We start from the raw sequence: 18,126 nt of genomic DNA on the forward strand, positions 1-18,126 counted from the left end.
AGCTAATGGGACCTCCCACTGCTGCTGCGCCGCCAGAGCACAATTTCTGTTCTTATCCTGAAGCAAAGTTCTTAACCAGAAGCGTTATTTCTGGGTTAGCAGAGTATGTAACCTGAAGCGTATGTAACCTGAAGCGTATGTAATCTGAGGTACCACTGTAATCTCACCCCTGAGTTACATAGGAAGCTGCTTTGTACCAGATCAGACCCTTAGGACAACTGGCTCAGTAACTGCCTGCCCTGACTGGCAGCATCTCTCCCAGGATTTCAGCCCTGCCTGGAGATTCATCTGGGGACCATTTGCATGAGAAGCAGATACTCAGCCACTGATCTATGGCCCTTCCTCCACTGCCATGCATTATGTGATCATCTCTTTTACAGATCCTGCCTGGACTTTTCTAGGAATTTAGGAGATGCCGCATTATACCCAAGTCAGACCAATGGTCCATGAAGCACAGAACTGCTTGCAATGAAGACCAGCGGCAGCAGCTCTCCAGGTTTCAGAGAGGGATGCTACCTGATTGACAGGACTGAACCTGGGATCTTCTCCATGTAAGGCATGTGCTGCCCTACTGAACTATGGCCCTTCCCCATTGATGCACAAGCTATACCATCAGATACAAGTCATCAAATGCTAAGAACCCAAGTGATGAGAAGCCAGGGGATGCACCCACATGCCCAGATCAGCCCTTTAAGAGTCATCTGCACCCCCAGGAGATCCGGCTTGTTCTTGCTCTTGTTTGGAAAGCTTCTGGCTACAAGGGGCATAGGTAGCTCATTCGTCCAAGTTGTCAACATCTCAGATGGAAAAGCCATCCGCCGAGAGCCCAGGATGAGATTCTAATTACTATTCAACATACTAGCCTACATAAGTACAGCATAGCCTTCCAAGAAAAGCAGACGGCAGGCTGGGAGAGCTGTTCCCAGACTTAAATGCAGTCTCCCTCTTCCTCGGGAGCCAAGCTCCACTGAGGGCAGATAGCAATTTGCCGGTGTTGGTTTTGAAGGCCCTTATTCAAAGCCAGAAGTATTCACTTCTGTTGGTAACCTGCCCCACCCTGGACATGAGAGAGAGTGTGTCCAACAGCACTCCCTTTTCCCTTAAGGAACTTAGCAGCAAGGCATGCATAGGCGCTCCTCCTCACACTTTTCTCCCAGACCTCAAGATGAGAGGTCACCTTGGATCTGCCCTCTGAGAACAAAGGAGCAAGCATTGGTGCCTTTGCCTTCTCTAGATCAGTTAGGTGAGAACTAGCAACCTTTTTCTATCCAAGTTATGTACTTCCTATAATAGACTACTCTGTAGTTTTCCTACTAAACAAGCACCTCTCTGTGTGTGGCTGCAACAGGTAAAGTCAGAGCCAGATTCAGAAGCTGCACACCAAAGGGCTGCAATAGGTTAGTTGGCTTAGTTTCAACTGATGGCACCCCATCAGCCACCACCACCATATGATTCCATGGCATGGAAATGACAAAGTCAGTACATTTGTAGAATTCTCTTTATATGTGGGATGGGGCAGCTAAACATTAACTTTCTAAGCTTTAGGTTGCAGAAAAAGAGAGACTGTGACACAGCCCCCTTCCAGACTGGTTGTATTAAAGCGCCATGTGAAAGAACTCATCTTCCCTCACCCCCTCCTCATCTCCCTGCAACTCATTTAGCACTTGGCAATGGGTGGAAGCTATTTTTAAAAAGGTATGCAACTCTCTCCGAAAACCCAACTTTGAAGTACAGTTCAAGGCTTTGTTGCTGCTAAAAAGGAAAAAAAGGAGGACTTTGTTTAGGGGGGAAGCACAAATATGAGTGATTTATTGGTCTGCAGTCAACTAGCTCAGGGTCAGCTGGCAAGGGTGGATCTGAGCAGGCTTCTTTCCCCTTTAGAGGACTGCTGGCTTCTCTTTGCTGCTGAAAAGGTGAATCAAGTACTGTGCTACCTTATATCCCATGGCCCTTGGAGGGATTTCCTCAAGGCCCAAGTGAGAGACCCCCAGAATAACACAACCTAATCTGTCACCAAGGCAGAAGAGTATAGCGGAGGGGAGGGGAAGGCAGAGGTGTGCAAAGTGCTACCTCCCAGTGCCACAGTAACTGACTGACACCTCTTCCAGTGCCCTGGCAAATGAATGAGGTGATGGTAAGGCTTTCACTTTTGACTACTGTTCATGACAGATTAGCACAGAGGATGTCAGGGAAGGAGAAAAAGCAGGGGCTGGCTACTTCTTTCCTTTCCTTTGATAGGGTTCCTACCCCATGCTAGCAGATGAAATGGAAACACTTCTTTGCAAAATTGTTCACATCTCTAATTAAAAGCTACAGATTGGATTTCAACTGGCGGAAGATCTTTGCTTAAAACGTGGTGAGTTTTGTACCCTGACTCCCTGCAGCCAGAAGTTAGAGCCAAAGTAGTTTACTATGCATGGGATTGCAGCCATGCTGATCCTAATAAAACTGGGTATTATATGTACTGATGCTCTTTAAGGATTGTATGCATGTGCGTAATAATGGAGCAACACAGCTGGTAGAGTTTTTGGACACTCCTTTGGAGTGTGTTGCTATGGAGCTGTCGTGATGAGCTTCTGCACTTCAAAATCTACCACTACATCTTTGACAAAATATGCTTTTAAATCTGCACATGAGTCAGAAGGGTGCTCATTAAATAGGACAGGTTGACAGGCTGGCAATTAAATGCCTGTTGACCCCTGGGGGTGTGACAAAGGAAGATGCTATTGCTATTTGCAATGGAGAGGGGGCTTAATAAACTTGCCACTCAAAAACAGCTGGAAGAAAACACCCCTTTTCCAAAGGGACATTTTACCATTGCCCTAATTCCCTCCACCAAAATAAAAAATCCTTTAATGACACAATGCTCTTTCAATCCGCAGAAAACCAACAGAGGTCATATCAGTGGGATATCTGGGAGTCAGGAAGAGGGCAGAATCTCAACCAAATCCTTCAGACTTCTGCAAGAAACAGCAGGAAAGATATAAGATAGATATGGATTGTAGCTAACGCCATGTATACATTACTTTCTAAGCCAGTGGTGGGAATGCTCGATGCAGAATGAACGGGAGAATATGTATACAGTCTTAGAGCCAAATTACATGTGGCCTTAATTGTGCAGAGTTTTGCCCTTGAAAGCTAGGTCATATTCTCTCTCTCTCTCTCTCTCTCTCTCTCTCTCTCTCTCTCTCACACACACACACACAGAGAGAGAGAGAGAGAGAGAGAGAGAGAGAGAGAGAGAGAGAGCATATCAGGCCCCATTACAGAGGTTGGGAAATTTAACTCTTTGCCCTCTGTTGAAGTCACTTCAGAATGTAGGTGGAGCCCCTCTCACTACATCACTACAATTTGCATTGTAAAACAAGCTTTCCTCTCACAAAAGATGGAGCAGACTCTGTTCTCTGTTGCCGCTGAGATTGCGGGTTCTGCACTGAGCAACGGGTTGGTCAAGATGACCTCCAAAGCCCGGTTCAACATTTATGGCTCAGGCGATTCATTTGTAAAATGTCAGAAGGCCTGAAAGAGCCTGCAGAGTTCAATAAGGGAAAAATATTACCAAACATTCCCAGAAGACCTCCAATGTTGTAGGGCCCAAATGATTTGGGTGGGTGGAGAGATGAGAATCAGTCTGAGATGCTCATGAACACAGTTCTTCAGTCCAAAAGGAAGTTGGAAGAAGGAGGCTGTTTTGTTTCACCATCCCCCACCCCCACCCGCACCAACACAAGAAAATCCCTTTGTTTCATTTACGATAACAAAGATGCAAAATCTGTATCAAATTTCCCAGGAAGTCACTATTAAGGGAGGGGGCGTAAAACCCCGGAGAGCATCATTAAAAACGCCAAACCCCATCTTGCAATATGACTCATCATCCTCAACGATTTAGAGCCAGAGCGATTTGCAGCTCTGAACGACAGGAAAGCGAGATAATGAAGAATTGTTTGGAACTCAGCTCATTTGAGGGAAGGTTTTTCCGCTGAAACCTCCACTGGGTCGTTGTGTGCTACGGCCCAGAGACCACACGGCCTCTATGCTGCGTCCTACACAGACCCATTAAAACACTGTAATGGAATGGTTGGCAAAGGGAAATAGGAAGCTGCCTTATACAGATCAGATCATTGGACCATCTAGCTTAGTGTTGTCTACACTGACTGGCAGTGGCTCTTCAGGGTTTCAAATGTGGGTTTCCTCTCTGGAGATGCTGGGGACTGAATCTGGAACCTTCTGCATGTAAAGCAAATGCTCTACCACTGACATACAACTGGAAGTAATCCAGAGCCGTGTTTTAAATAGTGGGTGGGGGAAAGGTGGAGGAAGGTCTTAGAGAAATCTACAAACTCCAACCCCTGGCTGTTCAAGGTCTTAGAAAAATTTTGAGCCTTCGTTGCATTCTCAAAAGTAGGTAATGGGGGAGGACAGTTTCCCTTGGAATTCAGGCACTGACTGAACTTGGGTGGATCTGGAATTCTGAGTTGGCAACCTGAGAAAAGAAATCAATGCAGACAGGTGCAAGAACACAGGAAGACATGGTGTAGCTCTGGGCAGTGGGAGTGCAGGCACACACCGAAGCCTGGAATACAGGTAGCAGGCGCATCATGTTCCCCATAGCCTTCTAAACCACTAGCAGAAAGAGGGCATTGCAAAAGCTAGGGAAGCAACACCTGTCCCTGTAAAAATTGAACACTGCTCAGTGGACATGACTGCATATAGAACACATTCAAATTCTGCACTCAGAATTCTGTGCCAAAAAGTTGAACTCTGCAATCTGCATACATGTATGCAAAATAAACAACTAGACTAACTTGTCTTAATTTGCAGTTTTATCTTTAAACCAGGGCTGACTCACCCATTAGGCAAGGTGAGGCAACCACCCTAAGCAGCAGGGTCCACAGGGGCAGCAGATCCCAATGTCAATCTTTCTTTCTTCCTCACCCTTGTTCCTGATGTAGATTTTCCCTGACTCCATCCTTCCCTGGTGGGGAGAGGAACACCATTTTGGGGTCTGCCTCAGGTGCCAAAATGTGTTGGGCTGGCCCTGCTTTAAACCATCACAGTCAAGGGCTTCCTGAGAAGTCAGTTTGTGAAGTGAACTTTGTGCAGCCCTGAATTGCCAGATCTCTTGCAAGGCAGCTTTTCAACAGCACAGATGAGCTCCTTGCAAAGAGCAGTATGCTAATATTTCATTTTGCAAACCAGCTTCCAGGAACTTTCCTTCAAGAGCTTTGCTGGAGGAACCTGCATTGACTGCACGGTGGATGACAAATGAAACTGACTAGAACTGATCCAAGTACCCTGTTCACAAACTCCAGAGAAGGTCTAATTAACGCCTGCTTCATACCTACATTGAATAATTCCTGTGGTTACAAAGGTGGGTTATGCCTAGTCACCTCCCTACACACTTTTGAAAAATGAAAAGTGAAAAAGGTAATGTTGGAAGCAGCTATTAAGGCGGCTGGTATCGCACAATCAGGCTTCTGCTGTCTGGCAATAAGTGACCTTCATGGGAGATTACAGAGAACGGTTTTGCACTGCAATCTCATTCTACAAATATTCAGCACAATACAGGAAGAGCCTTGGCACTGCAGAGGGGAAAGGGGAGTTAAAGACCACAGCTCAGTGTAACAGAGCACCTGTTTTGCATGCAAGAGGTCCCAGGTTCTATCCCTGCCTAGTGTCTCAAGTTACAAGGCTCTTGAGTAGCAACCCTGCCAGTCAAAAGAGAAATATCTAGTCTAGATAAGAAAACAAGGAGAGCCCTGCAGCTAGATCAGGACAAGGCCTATCTAGTCAAACATCCTGTTCTCACAGTGGCCAACCAGATGCCCCAGGGAGAAGCTTGAAAGTAGGACTTGAGCACAACAGCACTCTCCCCACTTGTGAATCCCAGCAACTAGTAATCAAAGGCATCCAGTCTCCAACAATGGAACATACCCATCATGGCTGGAAGTCATTGCTAGCCTTACCCTCCATGAATTTGTCTAATCCCCTTTTAAAGCCTTCCTAGTTGGGGGCCAACAGTACATTTTCTCGGATGGAATTCCCTAGTTTAACTATGTGCTATGTGAAGAGGTATACAGAAAAATATATGGCCTCTTCCTGTGTTCCAGGCTGGTGGGATTTGGGTTGCCTGAATCAGAAGCTGCTAGTCAGCAACCCAAGACAAATGAAGCCCATATACTGAGTTCATGGCAGGACAAAGGAGGTGGTTGGTTGCTGAACGAGTGGCCTGTTTTCTACAGTCTGCAGATTTTTATTGGGTGTCTCTTAGGTCTTGTTTGAGAAAAGAAATGCACACAGAAGGCATTTTTGCTTTCCCCCACCCTGCTTGCTTTCACTTCTCATTCATGTTACTTATAAGTCTCTAAATCAATGGAATGGTAGACATGTGTCCTGCCTGGACCTCTCCTGCAACTGAAAAGCAGACAGCTGCCCCTTCGGCACCACCAAGGAAGCAGCCACCATGCTCACTGCACTAGGCTGAAGGGCAAAAAGAAGACAACAATTAGAATAACAACTGGTGAGAATCACAAGTTATGAATGAGTTATTGCACCCAGTTCCTGCTTGGGGGCTTCACTTTAGGGCAGTGGTTCCCAATTAGCTAATTACTGAGGACCCCCAATTTTTCAAAAGCTATGGCACAGACCCCCTACTTTTGAAATTTTTGTTAACTCTTATGCTAGTTACCTCTGCAAAGCATTTTTTTGAACAAAATGTGGGGTAGCCCCTAATAAGCAAATGATTTTAGGTATAATAAAAAACAGACTTGGGAACCACTCTAGGGCATCTGGTTGGATATGAGAGAGCAGGGTGCTGGTCTGACCCAGGAGGGTTATTATTATGTTCTTAGATTAAAGGACACACAAAAAAAGATATGGGCCAACATTCACACCTTTCATTTAAAGGACTATGATACCACTTTAAACAGACGAATTATGGGAGCTGGAATTTGTTAAGGGTGTTGAGAGTTCTTAGGAGATCCCATATTCCCTTCACAGTGCTACAATTCCCAGAGGCGATTAATGATCAATACCTCTTCCCAGGGGACTGGGAATTTTAGCTCTGGGAGGGGGCCAGGCATCCAGGAGCCTCCTAACAATTCCCATCTCCCTTAACAAATAAGCATGTAAGGGTATGTGGCTTGAAATGCAACAAGGACGTTTCCCCCTGCTGCATTTCAAGCCACATTTGCATGGAACTGCTGGCATCAGAGAGGGGCAGGGATGTCTCCGCCTGACACGCATGACATTTTGGGTTTCCCTGCCCCTGCATCCTGTTCCCCACAGAAGTCCTATTCATTGAGCTGTCATCTACGGTGTGTGCTCATCTGCACATGTGCAACAGCTGCATAGGTACATTCACATTACTCTGCGTCTAGTTTTCGAGTTGGATTGAAGCTGGGTTGAGGAAAAGAAAGCGTCAAGCAGCAGTATTAGTCAAGAAACTACAGTGGTGCCCCGCTAGACGAAAATAATTCGTTCTGCGAAAATTTTCGTCTAGCGGGTTTTTCGTCTTGCGGAGCGGCAATGACAGCCGCGCTCTGCAAAACGAAAAAAAAAAGACGAAAATTTTTCGTCTTGCGAGGCAGCCCCATAGACTTTTTCGTCTTGCGGGGCAGCCTTCCGCTAGACGAATGCCTTCGTCTAGCGAGTTTTTCGTCTTGCGAGGCATTCGTCTAGCGGGGTACCACTGTACAGGATCAATATGTGTGAATTCGGCTTCAGAATCTAACAGTGGGAGCACACCGGATGTGGAAGTGGTCATGTGAGCATACCCTAATAGTAGCCCACACAGTGATACATGGAGTCACACACACCTTAAGAATGTAAGAAGAGTCTGCTGGATCAGGCCCATCTTGTCCAGCATCCTGTTCTCACAGTGGCAACCAGATGCCTCAGTGGAAAACCTGCATGCAGGACCTAAGCACAACAGGCCTCTCCCCTTTTGGGGTTTCCAGCAACTGGTGTTCAGAAGCATTACTGCCTCCAACTGACCGTGAAGGCATAGCATAGCCATCATTAGTAGTACCCTTTGAGAACCTTATTATCCAAGTTGGCAGCCATTACTGCCTCCTGCAGAAAGCAAACTTCACAGTTTAAGTATGCACTGCATGAAGGAAGTACTTTCTCTTGTCTGTCCAACATTCAGCTTCATTGGATGTCTGGGAAATGTCGTAGGGTATTCTAAACTCTGCCCCTGTCATTGCACCTGTGCTGTTGCTGGCCCTGTTGCTGCAACTGCACCCTTGCTCGCAGCTAGACTGGCCCCACAATGCAGCAGTGAAGGTGCAGCCTTAGCATTGAGGGCAAGGGTGCAATGGTGGCAACAGCAGTGGTGTGGGCAAAGCCACAGTGGGGCTGGCAGTCAGTGCCAGATTTATGTATAGGCTAAGTAGGCTGAAGCCTAGGGCCTCTAAATCTAGGGGGCCTCGCCAGCCTGCCTGCTCCCCAGCGCCACAGTCTCCCCTCTCCCAAAATTGCAAACCCAAGACTTCATGCAAGGGCAGAGCAACTCAGGCCTCTAAATCTAGGGGACCTCACCAGCCCTCTCCCCAGTGCCACAGTCTCCCCTCTCCCAAAATTGCAAACCCAATATTTCATGTGAGGGCAGGACAACTTGGGCCTCTAAATCTAGGGGGCCTTGCCAGCCTGCGCGCTCCCCAGTGCTGCAGTCTCCCCTCTCCCAAAATTGTAAACCCAAGACTTCATGCAAGGGCAGGCCAACTCAGGTACAGCAACTATAAGACTCAGGGCTAGCCAGTGGGGCCCAATTTGAAGCAGTGGGGCGCAACTTGAATTTTTTTTGTAGGGCCCAAGTTCACAGCCAAAGTCTGCAAAATCTTATAGATATAAATAAAATCCATCTAGATTGCCCTGGTGTGTGGGGCCCCTTAGGAGCAGCACGCAGGGCCCAATTTGGCCAAATTGCTCCAATTGCCTTAAGGTCAGCCCTGATGAGACTGTGCAGGGGTTGGACTGACAAGCCCTGCACCTTCTAGGTCCCTGGTGTCACTGTAAATAGTACAGACTCAAGGACTTGTTATGGAAATAAAGGGGGGTCACTTATTGGAAATCAGTTTTGTCACCTCTCCCCCCCCCAAACCCTGAGACAATGAGCCCAGCCACCTTTTATTCACAGCCACATAAGCACTACACTAAAGCATGGCCATAAACCTGTACGTTCAACCGCTGAAATATACACCCAATATGTAGCAATGGAGATTTATGTTACTGCTTTATGAATAAACACTGTGTTTTATGAATGGACTCTGTATTTTGTGAATTACCTAAGAGTCACCAATAGGGAGCTCTAGAATCTGACAGCTAACCAATTGGGTACTACCAAACAGCGACCCCTATTGCTGAAAGCAGGTAACCAGCAGGGAATGCTTCAGCTTAGCCTTTGCACTGTTGACTGAACACCCCCTGCTGTGCAGATAATGGAGAAAGCTCGTAAATAGTATCCCTTCTGGCATCCTGGCCAACTCTATTACGCTGAAGAAGTGTGCATGCACACGAAAGCTCATACCAAGAACTAACTTAGTTGGTCTCTAAGGTGCTACTGGAAGGAATTTTTTATTTTCTTTTGTTTTGACTATGGCAGACCAACAAGGCTACCTACCTGTATCTATTACGCTGGTGCAAACCCTGGTGCACCAGAAGCCCAGAATAGCAGCAAATAAAATCTGCTCATACGTCAGCGATTGATAAGACTTGTCAACCAGTTCTTCCAAGGTCTTCCTAAATTATAAAGCTCCAAAATACAGGCCAAAAGAGAGCAGGTAGGTCTGGGAAGAGCAAGGCATACAATGGGCACCACCAGTGAAAAGGCCCTGCTCCGTGTAGCTCCTGCCCTGTCATTTGATAGGATGCCCACTTGCCCTGCTTCTTCACATGGAATGCTCTCTATTGGAGTCTCCATGTCCAGTACAAAGACCATAAGAAGGGAGAGCAGAGACCTTGAAGTTCCTAACAGCTGTTGAGCAAGAAAGCACACAGGTCACCTTTGTCACAGTCAGGATGCCTATGTCCTGGCCAGGCCTGCACCCAATCTTGTTTTTGTACAATATTGTTTGTCCTCAGTAACGGAAATTATATTATCGACATACACAAGCAGAAAAGTTGTTTCCCTTCATTTGCAAGGAATCGTACAAAACAAAGTGGCACTACTGTAATGAAGAAAAGTTCTAGGGTGGCAACAGAAAGCAAACTAAAAATGCTTTTGCAGTTCATCAAAACTATCCAGCAATATCAAGTTATAGGAAAACTGGTGCTATTAACAGTAATCCTTCTAGTTGGTTAATTGCAAGTGTGTTGCAGGTGGAAATACTGTTTGTAATGAAGTGAGAGCCGTAGTTTACTTGCTTGAATTAACAAATAGGGAAGTTTTGAGAATTTAAATTCTAGATTAAAATTGATTACTTAATTGAGAAGGGGATTCTAACAGACCAAAGCACTCGTCAGGAGAGCTATGAGTTTCAGGTGAGGGTCAGATGCCCTGTCAATCCCAAACAGGAAGGCCCGGCCTGCCCAGTTTTACGAAGTTTACAAAGCTCAGTTATTGCAAAAGTTTTTCAGTGTTAATTTTATGCATTTTTAAAAAATCACCATGGTATTTAAAAATCATATCTTATGTTCTTTAAAGGAGAAATTGTGAATTGCAGAATTTTAAATACCCATCATCATTCTCATAGAGGCCAACCAAGTGCCCCAATGTGAAGCCTACAAGCTACACCTGAGCGCCACAGCAGCTCTCTCCTTCTGCAGTTTCCAGCAACTGGTATTCAGAAGCATGCTGCCTCCAACAGTGAAGGCAGGACACAGCCATCAGGGTTAGTAGCTACTGGTTGCCTTCTCCTCCATTAAGTTGTCTAAAAGCCATCAAAAGCCATGGAAAGCCATCTATGTGCTGTGTGAAGAAGAACTTCCATTCAGAGAAGGGGCACTTCATTGGGACGTAGGGAGTTGCTTTATACCACTGTTCCATCTAGCTCAGTATTGTCAGGATTTTAGGCTTGCGAGCGTTCCAGACAGGAATATTTCCCAGTCCTACCTGGAGCGGCCAGGGATTTAACTTGAGACCTTCTGCATGCAAGGCAGGTGTCTACCACTGAGCCATACTCTTCTCCATCTCAGTAGTGGTCTGGGGGTGGAGCAAAGCTGCCCTCCCAACACCAGCGTGCTGCTACTTCCACGGAGGTGGTTGCATGGCAGGATTGCTGCTGGGTAATCCAGTACTCCTTCCAGTGCAACCACGTGGCCTTGGTTTCTCTGCTGCCCCACCCCATCCAGGTAAGTAGCAGCAATGACAGTGTCAGGAGGGTGGCTCTGAATGTGCTGCTCCTACTGGGCCATCAAGCTGACTGCCAGCTTGCATCTCCTTGCTCCAACATTGCCCATTCTTGGTAGAGAGATACTTTAATAAACATGGAAGGGCACTATCCACTGGAAGTTCTCTGTATGCACCTGTGAAATAATTAGCTTTGCCTAGCAACAAAGGGTAGCAGCCTTATACAGAATCAGACTACTGGTCCATCTAGCCCAGTCTACATGGTCTGGCAGCAGCTCTCCAGAGGTTCAGGCTTGTCCTCAGCACTACATGAAGATGCCAGGAATTGAATCTGGGACCTTTTGCATTCAAAGTAGGTGCTCTACCACTGAGCAACAGTCCTGACCTAACAAAAAGTTTAAACACATCAGCCCTATAATGAAAACAGGTGAAATATCAGGTGTATATTGAGTCCATCCACCTCAGCATTTTCTACACTGACTGGCAGCAGCACTCCTGGACTTCAGGCAGGGTACCTTCCCAGCCCTACCTAGAGATGCCAAGGCTTGAACCTGAGACATTCTGTATGTAAAGCAGGCACTCTGCCATTGAGCCATGGCCCTTCCCTTCCCCCTTTTCCCTTTTAAAAGCAAAAAAACAACCAGTTTTAGCAAGTTTCGTATTTCTCCATTATTGCATTATTGGTAGGGTTTTGCCCTGAAAGGCAGCATATAAATTCTGAAATAAACAAATGAATAAAAATGTCTGATCCTTTGCTAGATCAGGCCTAACCCTGGTGAAATTCAGTCCCAAGTGTTCCCTGCCAAATCCTCAAGCATGTTGCCAATTCTTCCTTTAAAAAGGTGGTGCACAGAGACAGCCAAGCCTCGAAAGAGTTAAGCAAAAAGCCGAAGACTCAGATTTCTCCCACTAACACTCAGAAGTCCCCCCATCTAAGCAGAGCTGGCACTCGGAGAAAGTTTCACAAATCCAGAGGCTGAAAGGGCTGCCTTCCGTTTGTCAGGGGGAGGAAGGCAAATCCTAGTTAAGTGAGGAAACAGAACCCTTCCCTCAGCCTCATCCGCTGCCTCTGCCGAGCTGCCTGCTCAGTTTCCAGCAGCAGACATTATGAAAATAAAATGAAAATTAATTTTGGTCAACCCTCAAGTAATTTATGACACATTCCAGCTGGTGGGAACTTGGCTCTTGCCAGCAACGCACAAACCCTGGGTGCATGCCGCCACCACGAAACACAACACCGCAGAAGCACACCTGATCTATGAGGGGCAAAGAGTCCACCCTTCTCTTTTTTTAAAAGAAACAGGCCCAAATGGGCCCTTTGCAGTGAGCAGTTTCTGCCACTTCTCTTTTGGCCAGGAAAGGGGAAGGGGCTGATGATCACAGAATCATAAAATTATAGAGCTGGAAGGGTCCTTAAAGTCATCAACCCCAACCCTGCTCCTCAGCACAGGATTTGCAATGACAGCTTCACTGACACATGGCAGGCCAACATTTTTATCCTGTCCTTTATAGAGAGCTCCAGTCTGCAGACATGGCCCCTTGCCCCTTTTTTCCTCACAACAACCCTGTCAGGTAGGTTCAGCTTAACAGCTGGCCCAACATCAGCCAGGCAGGTTTGTGGCTCAGTGACGGTTTGTGCCCAGGTCTCCCCACTTCCGGCTTGACAATTCTAACTGCTAGGTCACACTATCAAACAAGGCAATAAAAACAGAGGGGAACCAGTAAGAGCAAAGTAAAAACATCTGGAATTTACAACACTGGGGAGGTGAGGGAGACAAAATAAACACAATTTAACTGACCATTTATCTCCTTCAGGGTCTTCTTATTGGTATGTTTAAGGCACAGATTGCTTGACCTGTGTTTAAACTGTTTTCTAGGGCCTCTGAATCGCAGTGTTCCCATCTACTCTTCGGCCCACATAAAAGGACAGATGCCAAGTGACTAGTCAGGAGGATCCCTCTGCCCCAGGATGCCTCCCCCATTCCCCGCCAGCCTGGTGGGAGTGAAGGATTATGAGTACTACAACAGTGGTTGAGCAAGACTTTCTTTCTTTCTTTCTTTCTTTCTCTTTCTTTCTTTCTTTCTTTCTTTCTGCTCCGTAGCTCACAATTCAAAAGATATCTGTAAAACCACACTTCTCAGCACTCTGCGCGCAGCAAATGGAAAGTCACTTAAAGGGGGATTCCGCATTAAAGTGGCAGGGCCCTGTTTCCCTGGTCAAGGAGAAGTGCAGCAACAGGGAACGGTGCGACCACAGCAGGTTCACTGTTGCACAGTGTTGCAATGAGCAAAGGCAAAACAGGTTCACGGCGGCCCAGTGCCAAAGCCCCCTGTCTGCCTCTCTTTGCTATCTTATCTCTCTGAGTGCTCCTCTAGATCCAGAGACATCTGCAGGAGGAGACGGCTTACAGGATTATGAGCATCCACGCAGGGTCTGGAGGGAAGGTGTCTCCTTGGAAGCACTGCTTCACATTTCACACTTATTGCATTTACATTCCAGCTTTCTCTCTCTCTCTCTCTCTCCAAAGTACTCATGGTGGTGTGCATGTTTCTCCCCCTCCTCATTTTATCCTCACAACCACCTTATGAGGTAGGTTAGGCTGAGAGGCTGTGTCTGGCCCAAGTGAGCTTCATGGCTGAGTGGGGGATCTGAACTCTGGTCTCCCAGGTTCTAGTATGACACTCTCAAACCACTGCACCATCCTGGCTCTACAATACACTGTACCACACACTGGGGTGCATACAGATGGTTGTCAAACATCCTCAGAACTTGACCCAGGAAGGTGCTTTCCAAACCACAGCCCTTGACAATGTAAAGCCAGCATTGGACCAATGCAGAAGTTCAACCCTGGATCACGTAAAGTAAGGAAGATAGTATCCCTGAGCATGTGCAGATCATATTTCCCACTTCCACCCCCCTGCAATCAAACTCCAGATATGTGTCCAACTAGAGAGAGGACAATCCTTGATCTGAAGGCCACTCCCGTCTAACTTTGGTTTATAGAATAAAGACTCCTACGAAGGGAGAGCACTGGGGACAGGGAGGCAAAACTGGAAGTTGCCCATCAACAGGGAGCACCTGGAGAGTGGACTGAGCCAGCACACACATCTCAGCTTCTCATAGTCTTTCCCACCATGGTAAGATATACAGCATTTCTTACTAAATTAGGGTGAGCATTTCTAAATCTACAGTCATACATTTAAGTTCATATACACCTTTTTGTTTTTTGTTTTTTTGCAAGTCTGTGCCATATTTTCTCTTCATTTTGAGGATGCATTTCCATTGGGGGTGGTGATGCGTAAGTGGCCACCCTAACCTGGGATGCAATCACAGACTTGTGGAAGGGAGTCAGTCTATTCTAGGCCAGTGGGGGCCTTGGTGGCATCTCCTGATTTAGGAATGAAGCACTATGAGGATCTATAAGCTAGACCATGTATTGGATGAGGGTGGTGGGATAGATATTCCTTCAGCATTCCACTCATTGGTGCCCTTACACAGGCTGCTTCTACATGGGCTACCCAGTGGCCCACAAGACTCCGACATCAAGTTTTAGAGACCACATTGCAGGCTGTGGCAATCAAAAGGTGGTTCTGGTGTTTGCATGGCATTGAGAGAGGAGCTCTTGGCAAGCTCTCCTTCCACATCAACCCTGTTTTGCTTTTTTGCTTTTTACTTTATTTTATTTGAGGTACAGAGGTTGGTACAGACGTGGCCAGGTTATTCACAAGATCGAGTTTGATCTGGGTGAGTCCAGCACAGTGGTTGAAATGCTGGACTAGGACTGGGCAACCTTGGGCTAGTGACCTGATGTTTTAGCCTCACCTACCTTGCAGGGTTGTTGTGCAGGTAAAGGGAGGGAAGGTGAGATAGAAATGTAATAAAGTGCAAAGGCACAGCTTTACAGTGCAATACTAGATGTGCCTGCTACTCAGAACAGAAGTGAATCCCACTGAGTTCAATGGTATAAAAGGTGAATGGGAGGGACTAGTAATGCACAAAGCAATTTGTTCATTTGCCCTGATTGTTTGAATGAAAGAGCAAGTTAGGGTGCAATCCTATACACTCTTCCCCAGAAGAAAGCTCTGTTGAACTCCATGGGACTCACTTCTGAGCAGCCATATATAAGCTTGTTCTGTCAATCTACCATTTGTACTAGTAGGTTTGTACACATTTGCAATGACAAGGGTATATTTTATTTGGCTTCTTCTAGAACTGTGAAAAACACAATATGATGGAAACTCATCTCATTGTCACAGTGTTTAGTTCCTAAAAACCACCATGAACAAACAGGTGCTGGCATTCAAACATACTTAGAGCTTGCTAATCAAAATAATCTCCCTCCAACCCTAGGTTCATGGCAGCCAGCAGTGCCTGTCCACTCTCTGTACATGCTCAGAGGAATTCTCTTATTTAGCACTGTAAAGAAACATGCAGGAATCATGCATCCTGGATCCTCTCTGCTGCCCCCAAACCAACTCCCAGCACTTTAAATGTATTTATGTGCTAAGATATTACACTGAGCCTTAAAACGTCACATAGCCAAAAAGTCACTAATGCCCAACCACTAAAAGAACCAAAGGTCACATGGAATTGCATAAAATATGTATATGCTTATAGGTATGTCTAGATGCAAATTTATAAAGAATTACTATGATTGAAATAGAAATACAATACATCTCACCAGGGTGGGCTGGGCTGGTAAGGCTGTGAGCAGGTGACTAGCTGAGTGCCTGTCTGCCACCCAGGTACCCACTGCGGATGGGGAACGTCAAGACTCCCTCCTGCTCTCCCTTCTTGGGGTTCCTTATCTTCAGACTGGACACAGCCCTTCCAATATAAGATGCTTTGAGACAGAGGACTGTCCCCTGGCAGCTCTGTGCAAACTAGGACCCTACTCCCACCTGTGTGATCTAAGATTACTGATGCAAATTATGTGGTTCCTTAAACACAACCAGAAACCACCAGGAAAAAGGGTTAAAATGAGAGACACCCATAGAGAAAAAGAAGAGGAGGAACAGCTCAGATCAAAGGCAGCTTCTCTGCTCAGCAGATGATCAGATCTATCTTCACTTTTTATTTTTTACAGATGAATCCAAGAGATGGGAAGGGGGAGGGAGGAGAGGAAAGATGAGGTATTAACTCCTCACCTCCCAGCAACCTCACACCCACAGATCCACGGGGTGGGGGGAGAAGGGAGGGGTCTCTAAGCATTTCTGAGAACCCTCTTCCTGGTAGACCTCAGCAGTACAAGTCAAGCTCCTCTTGGTGCCATACTCAAGAGCCTGAGCTCCTCCAAGAACTCACACACTTCTATGCCAAGGGGGCATATGGAAGGGTTGGTCTACTTTCTTGCAGAGGTCTGAGAGAGATGACACAAATAGCTCGAATATTTCAGGGGTGCGTGAGAGAGACACATCCCCTGGCTCTGCTCTTTTAACTCCTGCAAAGTCTCCTTCCCATTTTTTTGGTGGGAGACTGAATGAAAAAGTTCAACAGACTGCACAGAGCAACTCATTCCCCCCCCTTCCTGCCAAAATACTGATGCAACTTTTTTATTGCAGAATGCAGAAAGAGAAAGACAGAGAGGAGGATAATAACTGCACCACAATTTGTAAAAAAATTACAATAAATAAATAACTCTGAGAGCAAAACCTGGAAGATCTGAGGACAGAACCCCAAACCTCATATACTGGGGGGGGGGAGATGAGCTGCAACATCAGTCCCTACTGTACTCCTCTCTCATACATACAACCTCACAGAGCATTTCCACTGCACCAGAGACAAAGGGAAGGAGGCTTACCTCATTATAGAGTTGCAGAGTGCTGCAAGGCTGAGCCTTTGGAGGGACTGGCCTGGGAGGGGGAGGCTGGTAGCAGCTCTGGAAAGGCAGAGGCAGGCAGACAGGCAAATCCAGTGAGTGCCTTGCGCTGTGCAGTTGCTTAGTAATCTGCGGAGGAAAAGAGAAATGTTTCATGACTGACCACAGGCACGGAGGGAGCCTCTCCTCGCAGGCAGCGCACGCCTCCTCTCAGCTGCACCAGCCAGTAGCAAACAGAAGTCAAGGCTCCAGGAGGAGAAGGAGGCAGCAGCAGCAGCAGCAGCAGCAGCAGCAGCACCAGGCACAGCCCAGAGAGAGAAAAGGCAGGCAGAGAGAGACAGAGTCCAGAATTGGCAGGGCCAAGGTGTGTGGGAACATCTCTCCCTTTGGGAAGGAATGGAAGTGAGGGATGGAAGGCCTCTGTCCAGTCTGGCTCTCACTGTTCCTCATACTCTCTCCTGCCCCCCAGTTAGTTATCCACACTTCAGCAGCAATTCGCAAAGACCTTGCTTGCTTTGATTTTTGAAACCCTCTTGACAATTCATCAACACTCAAGTGCAAATTTCTCAGAACTGCAGCTGGACTCAACTAGCCTAGCATCTTGTTTTCACCAGGTGCTTTAATAGGAAGCCCAGAAGCAAGACCCAAGCACAACAGCAGCATTCTGCCTACCTGTGATTCCCAGCAACTGGGAACAATTCCCAATAAATACACAGCTCTCTTAATATGCATGTTTTTGTATGCTGTTTGGACTAAAGTACACATTTTAGCAAGCGCCCCCCATATAATGCATTTTTGCATGTTATTCTCACAAAAATAGGCATCTGTGTGCACATTTCCTCCTAATGCATGCATCTTTGGACACATACATTAGTTGGAGAACTCCACTGAGAAATCAGGTGAAGGGGAAATTTCAAAGAATAGCCATTTCAGTTCAGGTCTTGGTTTGAGAAGTGCAAATCAGTACTAATCTAAAGTACAGTGAACAATACGTGTGCAGTTATGCCAAGCAGCTAG

The 18,126-nt window shown here is 46.5% G+C and overlaps 1 protein-coding gene across 2 annotated transcripts in view; it reads right to left on the reverse strand.

Moving 5' to 3' along the window:
- ZNF469 (zinc finger protein 469) overlaps positions 1 to 17,291 on the reverse strand; it is a 73,036-nt gene extending 55,745 nt beyond the window's left edge. For both annotated transcript variants that reach the window (XM_033157010.1, XM_033157009.1), the window contains exon 1: positions 17,092 to 17,291. The gene's annotated coding sequence lies outside the window, so the exon portion shown is untranslated. The remainder of the gene's footprint in view (positions 1 to 17,091) is intronic.
- Between the last annotated feature and the right edge of the window lie 835 nt (positions 17,292 to 18,126).

Source organism: Lacerta agilis, chromosome 8, assembly GCF_009819535.1.
Source record: "Lacerta agilis isolate rLacAgi1 chromosome 8, rLacAgi1.pri, whole genome shotgun sequence".
Lineage (NCBI taxonomy): Eukaryota > Metazoa > Chordata > Lepidosauria > Squamata > Lacertidae > Lacerta > Lacerta agilis.